Source organism: Pteronotus mesoamericanus, unplaced genomic scaffold, assembly GCF_021234165.1.
Source record: "Pteronotus mesoamericanus isolate MK-2021 breed Mesoamerican mustached bat unplaced genomic scaffold, CSHL_Meso_final contig_192, whole genome shotgun sequence".
Lineage (NCBI taxonomy): Eukaryota > Metazoa > Chordata > Mammalia > Chiroptera > Mormoopidae > Pteronotus > Pteronotus mesoamericanus.
Window position 1 is genome coordinate 1094988 of NW_026555082.1, and position 7529 is coordinate 1102516.

The window sequence follows — 7529 nt, forward strand, 5'->3', positions numbered from 1 at the left end:
TTATCAAAAGGTAACCTATTGCCCAGTAATAAATATAATGCAAAACATTATCTTGCTTAACTGACGTAACATTGAGATTGATTAATGAAAGACATACAACCTCTGTTGGCAATGTTTCCACAGAAAGAAGCTGAGGATATTCAAGGGTCTTGTTCCTAAGTTTTTGGGAACTATATATTTATTTTATTGTTACCACTGAATTGATGAGGTTGTCAATACAAATATAGAAATGAATGAAGAAAAAGCAAACTTCTGACGGACCAGTGACGGCAGTGCACAGTTTGAATAATATGTCTCCAACTCTAAGGCGCGACACAATACCTAATGTATTCGCTCTGTTCTATTTGATACTATAGACAAATGTTAAGAATATACAATGATTGTGTTTTTATTTTAGCTTCATAGATTTACATGTATTATAAATGGATTTTTAGAACCATTAAAGAAATATGAATAATACATAAAAAAGGGCAAAACATTGTGCACAACTTGAATATACATGGTAAGGAAATAGCATTAAAGAAATGAAAACACTGAGTTTATTAAGAAGTACACTAATCAATGGTGTTACCTGTTTGGCTAGGAATCCTGTAGGCTTGCCTTGCCAATATCGTGCTAAGTGAAGTCAGTCAGAAAAAGTCAAGGATCATGATTTCGCTCATATGTGGAGTATAAAACTGAAAGTAACAAATGAACAAACAAGAAAAACAAAAACTTAGACACAGACATCAGTATGTTGGTAAGGAGGGTGGGTGGGTAATAAAGGGGAAAAGGGGCCAAATATATGGGGAAGGAAGACGATTTGACTTTGGGTCTTGGACACTCAGTGCGATATACCAGTTATGTATCATAGAATTATGCACTTGAAACCTATAGAACCTTATTAACCGATGGCATCCCGATACATTTAATCGAAGAATAATTGAGAGTAAATGTATCGTTTTGGGTCAGTCACAAGTTTAAGGTTAAGAGAAAACTACACAAGAATTTAAAATACCTAAATAGCTCAGTCAGTGAAATGTGGGAATGGAGGCCCAATGAGTGCAAGTTCTTAGCATTGTCTCACGTCCAACTGTGCTTTGCGCTTCTCGGAATGGACTCCTTGAGCTAATTAAGCAACCCTCCATGGTGGCAGTTCCATGACACCATCTCTGTGTCAGCAACACAGAGACCGGTGTGAGCAATAGTCACAGTTCCTCTCTTGGTTTCAGTGAATTTTTTTCAGGGTATTTAGCTTATTTCTAAAAAGTGCCAGAGAGAATCAAAGAAGGCCAATGGTAGAACTTGGACTAATATTGAATTAATATGAATTAGTATATTAATTAATGCTCAAATGAAATTTGGGAATATTAACGAAGGAGGTATATTGATGTGAGAATGATTTTAGTTACATAACAGGGATATCAATGTCTTCTTGGGGGCTTTGTGAATCATCAAGTTTTAAAATTTTAAGTCGCAATTAGTAAATAAGCAATGTAGAGACAAGAAGAAAAGGGACAATAGACAATATTAGGCCAGTGATGAGTACTGACAGTGTATGAGTCACACATGAGGGGCATGTGTCCGAGGCTCTGGGGTCTGACAAAAATGGAATCTGGTCCATTATGCTTGTAGAAAGTGACACTATCTTAGGAAAAACTAAAATAATTCAACCACAGCTTTTTACTTCTGAGTACATGGGGATCACAGGTGTCTAATTAAAATAATAAAAACTAAACTAGAACAAGACATGGTGATGCTGTAGACAGGTGTCAGGGAAGATTTACATGAGGGTCTTGTTTTTTGGTTTTAGGTTCATGCATTTCTGTTTTATAATTGGAGCAATAAAATAATCAATAGACAAATAGTCAAAGAAATCAATGTGAAGGGAGTGACATACTGTCCAATTATAATATAAGCAAGAAATTCTATTGATTTTATAGACAAATTGTTTCTATAGACAGATGTCAGTGTTGGAACAAATCGGGACAAAACTCATGCTTTTGTACTGATTTCATAGACAGTTACATTATTATTACTGGAATTGACAGAAGTATTACACAAACATTTTAAAATTTAAAGACGAGGGCGAGGCAGTGCGTAACCATGAATGGATGTGGTTAAGGCCAAGGATATTAATAAAATCGAAAAGACACATTTACAGAGAAATAAATGTAGCACAAATCATCACTGACATTGGCCAGTATGGGTCTATTGTATTGTTCTGGGTCAGTCTCAAGGCTGAGCTTTTCATCGTGTTAGGCTGACGGCATCAACATGGAGAGAGCAGAAGCGCCTCACTCCCGAGCCTGTGGAATGTGGTCAGCAAGGGGCGGTGTCGGTGAGCCCTTCACCGTGTTGGTCACCTGCTCTGCTCTGCGCTCCTCAGACGGACGCACAGAGCTGATTCAGTATCATCCCCAGTCATGAGCTCTGCTTGCCTCTGAGTAATGGGAGGATGGAGATTAATGTGAGTAATAGTTGAAGTTTTATTTTCTTGGGTAAGTGTTTTTTTTTTTTAAGGTAATTCACTGCCTTATTAAAAATTATAAAATATAATTAGATAAGGAATGTATCCTAGTGATAAATAAGGGATATATGAACCATTATATTGACTAATCCATGTATGAAAAGCAGGATAATCAATCAAAGAGATACACCCATGTAAAAATAATATATATATATAGATTAGGGATGTAATAACTCTTCTTGGGTTTGGTGAATCATAATGTTTAGATATTATTATTAGTAAATTAATGATCTAATCAACAGACTATTACAAAGGAAGAAAACGAGGGACGATAGGATCTCCGATGACTCCTGGTGGCGTCTGCATCATGGGCGACGGCTCCGTGTCTGGGACTCTGAGGTCCGACACAGAGGCAGCCTGGTCCCTCTCCACGGTGGGCAGGGGGCCTGTGGATGTGAGTCAGAAATATCTGAGGGCCTTCTTTTTGGTCTCTGTTCCTTCATTTCCATTCTATTATTATAATTGGGTAAATGCAAGAATCTATGAACGAATATATAAATAAAGATGAATGTAGTGAAGTATTGTCCAATTATGAAAATATGTGATTATACAAGAAATGCTGTTGATGTACTGTGAAAACCTTGAAGTTTCATTAGAAGTAAATGGTGCACGACAGTTACTGGTTTGGCTAAGGATGACATAGTGCGAGTCATAGGGATATTCCTTATAGTGACAAAAAGTATGAAAGAGAGTCAAAGAAGGCGGCTGTTCCCTGGTCAAAACTACAGCATAAATATGAGTTGTTATTTTGATCAGCACATAGAGTAAAACTGAGAAGAATCAGTGGTCAAGGCGCTTTGTTTTGAGAATGATTCTAGTTCTGCTTAAACATCAAGACCTTGTTGGGTTTTTTAAATATGAGGGTTTTAAAATGATAATTAGCGAATGAATGAAGTAATCAGTAAGTAGCGGAGAAATGAATGAGGACACCGTGGTCTCCTTTGCCCGCGGGGCTTTGCCCGCGGGGCTCTGCCGGCGTGGGAGGCTCAGACGGTGAGTGGCCCGCGTCTGGAGCTCTGATGGGGCTCTGAGGTCCGGCGCAGGGGGATCGGGGGGGCCTCTCTCTCCACGCACAGTGGCGCTCGTTCGATCACCTGCTGCTGTGCTCTCTGCTCCTCAGGATGGGCCGCGCCCGCGGCTTGCAGCGCCTTCCACGGTCCCGAGCGCTCTGGCCACCTCTGCGCCATGGGAGCGTGGAGACCCATGTGAGTCACATCGATGTTTTAGTTCGAGTGGCTTGTTCAAGAGCATTCGCTGTATTATTCAAAATGTTATTCAAAATATTTTTGAATAATAAATTATATATTATTCAAAATTATATATTATTCAAAATATAATTAAAGAAGGCCAAATAGAGTAATGTTAAATATTACATCAATTTGAAACGTTATATTGATTAATGTATAATTGTGGCCATGAGGCCAGTTTTTGAAACAGCATTGGTCAAAGTCCTTGACTGGGTGTCAGTGATTTGGGGGGCAGGTATTCAATGCGTTATCAAAGAGTACCCGATGTAGGAAAGATGGTCAACTGTAGCACATTGGTAAATGTTGGATTAACGTGAGACATTGAAATATATTTAAAGAAAGATATACATATATTTTTAAAGATTTATTTTCAGAGAGAGGGGAAGGGAGGGAGAAAGAAAGGAAGAGAAACATCTATGTGTGTCGGCCTCTATGTGCTGAAAGCAGGGAGAGCAGAATGAATAACAGAGTTCTTTTTTTGTTTTTGTAGTCTTTAAAAAAAAAGGTTTTCACTGCATTATTAAGAAGTGTGAAATGTGGCCCTGGCTGGTATGGCTCAGTAGTTGGAGTGTCATCCAGTAATCAAAAGGTTGTGGGTTTGGTTCTCAGTCAGGGCACATGCCTGGGTTGCAGATTCATCCCTGGTCCAGGTAGTGGGGTGTGCGGTCCCCTGTCCCACACAGCATCTCAGGAACCAATCGGTGCTTCACTCGCATCGATGTTGGTCTCTCCCTTCCTCTCTCCATCTAAATGAGCACATGAAAATGTACTTGGGGTGAGGATAGAAAAAATTAAAAAAAAAGAAGTTTAAAATATGAATAGTGACCACCAAACATGCTAAAAAGAATAACGGTGCTAATATGAGGTCTGACGTTCATTAATCTTCGTACGAAATTTTGAGGTCGCAAATAAAAGATATATGTTGTTTGTGGAAAGTAATTTTATAGCCACGTTAGAGATATTCGGGAACCTTAGTTCACGTTTTTGTGACCCGTAGGTATTTATTTTATTATTCTTAGTTGATGAAATCCTTAGAAACGTGTAGACATGAATGAAGACACGGGGTCGAGCCTGGGTAAATGACGACGGCCGGCAGTGGGTGTGAGTGCGGATGGTAAATACTCCTGGAAAAGCAATAAATGTCTAACTACCGAGTTCATGGAGTGTGGAAGCCTGGGGTCCCCGGCAGTTAGGGCCCATTGTTTTCGGTCCTCTGCTCCCTGCTCCGCTCTGCGGTCCGCGGACGCTCGGGCCCAAACTCCGCATCTGCCTCTGTAACAAGACAGAGATTAATGTGAGTAATAGTTCCAGTTATTTTCTTGGGTTCAGTGTTGTGTTTTAAAATTATTCATTAAAAAGTGTGAAATCTATCTGAAAATGCAATTCTAACTCAGTGATAAATATGGGATACAGTTAACATTATTAACGGATATAAGAAAAACTGAGGATAATTAATGGGAGGTGCATGGTGAAAAGAATCCTGTCTGTAGGTGAGGGCCGTGCAAACTCTTCTTGGGCTTTTGTGAATTACGATATTTACAGAATAGTACTAGCAAAATAATCAATAGACCCATAGACGTGAACGAGGAAGAAGAGGGCCGCGTTGGGTCTGGGAGGACTACCGACGGCCCGGGAGCCGCCCACGATGAGCACGCGTCCGGGAGTCAGGCCTCCAACGTGAAAGAAAGCTAGTTCACTAGCCCTGCTAGACTCGGCTCTTATATTGGTGTCAGGAACGTGCAAGGCAAAATGGCATGAGTGTAATTTGGAGTGGACGATAAATAAATGGACCGTGTGTATTTTGTCAGCTGCGACAGTAGTAGGTAGTACTGAGCAATTACCCGGAGTCAGTTGCAAGTTTGAAGCTGATTTGTATAAAGAGAAAAATAAGTAAGTTTTACCATAAATTAATAAATACCTAAATAACTATGGAAATGATAGGTTGTTGGATATACTGTTTCTATCTTGTTATCTGTTCTAGTTTTTTAAAGAGAAATGAAATAATTTTTATTAATTAAGCAACACCTGAGCAGCGCGTAACTCAAAGGGAAACAGGAGTCCATGGAGACAATTCATGTCTCCCTTTTTGGCAAGAGATAGTCTCACATATTTTATTTAAAATGTCTTAAGTTAGGAAAGAATGTGTTTTCATTTTTTCTTTTTCCCACCTGTTTTCTACTCTGCAGAATGGGCGCACCGAACCCATAACCATTCGGTAGCGGTCAAGGGCTTTCAGGCTCAATGTGACAGTCCCAGGCCCGTCTGTGTGTGGGTAGGCTGGTCTGGGTTTTCGGCGCATGACTAAGGGCTGTGACATGGAATCAGAGAAGGCCACCGGGGGGCCAGTGCTGAGACTGTCATGAGGGAAAGTTCCAGATGAAGCTCATTCAGCACGGCAGTGGCGCTCGTAGCCTCTTCGTTCCGTGGCTGAGGGACCCGGTGTCATTGGTCTGTGACACTCGTGGTTCCTGTGTTGGGTGGCTCCCTGAAGGGTGTTTATTATATTCTTAAAGTGGATAACTGAATAGAACACATGAATAAAGCAGAGGCCCATTCCTGAGCCAGAGATAAGAATGTGACATAAATCATTGTTGACGATTAATTTCTCCCATCGTTGCCTGATGCTCACTGAATTAAAATCCAAGTCTAGGCTTTTTCATTTGTCAGCATCCTCCCACGTTCTGCAGGATGGGACGCGCCACAGCTAATTAAATTATTCTGCAGTCGCGAGGGTCTCTGCCTTACCCGCCCCGCTCACCGTCCCCTGGGGAAGGAGTATATTCCGCTATGTAAGTAATAACATTCTTGTTTTGAGTGGTTAGTCCATGGATTTCCATTATATCACTTAAAAAAAAAAAGAAATGTGATTAAATCTTTAAATGCCACGTATAGATTCATGAGGAGAATGTGTTATGATCCAAAGCATATGATTAATCCAATTCAGCACAAATTAAGTACAAGAACAAAGTTAGCGTTTCCCATTCATTTTAAAACTTAAATGTCTCATTTTATGTTTTTGTCACAATAAAATTTTTTAACAATTTTATTAAATTTATTTGGGCTATGTTAGTTAATAAGATTACATAGGTTTCAAGTATATAATTGTATTATGTGTCGTCTGTACACTGCACTATGTATTCACCACCCACAGTTCATCTCCTTTTGTCATGTCCCCAGTACTTGACCCCCTTTGCCCTCTTCCACCTCCTCCCCACCCCTTCCCTCTGTTCTCTGCCATCCTCTTGTCTTTGTGTATGAGTTTCTGTATTTTAACCTCCCCCTTTTGATAAAGATCGAGGCTATTACGCTCCTATGCAGCCCGGTATTCTAGTTGCTGAGTAGGACAGCGGTTGATGGTTGTTCATTGCAACATCTAAAAGTTGTTTAAAGTCAGTGCAGAAGAGCCGCTCCTGGACCAATGATGTAAATGGAATGCATCTGAATGAAAATTATGATCAATCATTGTTGGAACCACTGAGGTCCACTGCAAAAGAGAACTAGCATGTGACTTTTTGGGGAATGATTTCAGGAAAGTTTGAGTTTAGTTGAGAGGGTTCCTGGATATTGATTTTATAGTATTAGTGAATAAATGAATGGATCAATACAATATATTCATAAGTAAAGAGGTCAACACATGGATCAGTTTTGAGGATATTGGACTATTCTTAATACAGTTCTGAAATGCCTTTGTCCATTGAGAACCAAACGTTAAAGTTGTTACTTCTTTGTGCAAGGAATGGCTAGAGAATGGTAAAATTAAACAAACTGTTAAC

At 39.8% G+C, this 7529-nt stretch overlaps 3 non-coding genes across 3 annotated transcripts; all 3 read left to right on the forward strand.

The window, feature by feature from the left end:
* Positions 1-1510: 1510 nt before the first annotated feature.
* On the forward strand, positions 1511-1582 carry LOC129066252 (small nucleolar RNA SNORD113/SNORD114 family). Its single transcript, XR_008528682.1, has one exon. It is a non-coding gene; the product is annotated as a small nucleolar RNA SNORD113/SNORD114 family (small nucleolar RNA).
* A 1200-nt stretch (positions 1583-2782) lies between these two features.
* LOC129066243 (small nucleolar RNA SNORD113/SNORD114 family) lies at positions 2783-2854 on the forward strand. The gene has a single exon (XR_008528676.1). It is a non-coding gene; the product is annotated as a small nucleolar RNA SNORD113/SNORD114 family (small nucleolar RNA).
* A 4313-nt stretch (positions 2855-7167) lies between these two features.
* On the forward strand, positions 7168-7241 carry LOC129066254 (small nucleolar RNA SNORD113/SNORD114 family). The gene has a single exon (XR_008528683.1). It is a non-coding gene; the product is annotated as a small nucleolar RNA SNORD113/SNORD114 family (small nucleolar RNA).
* The last annotated feature ends 288 nt before the right edge of the window (positions 7242-7529 follow it).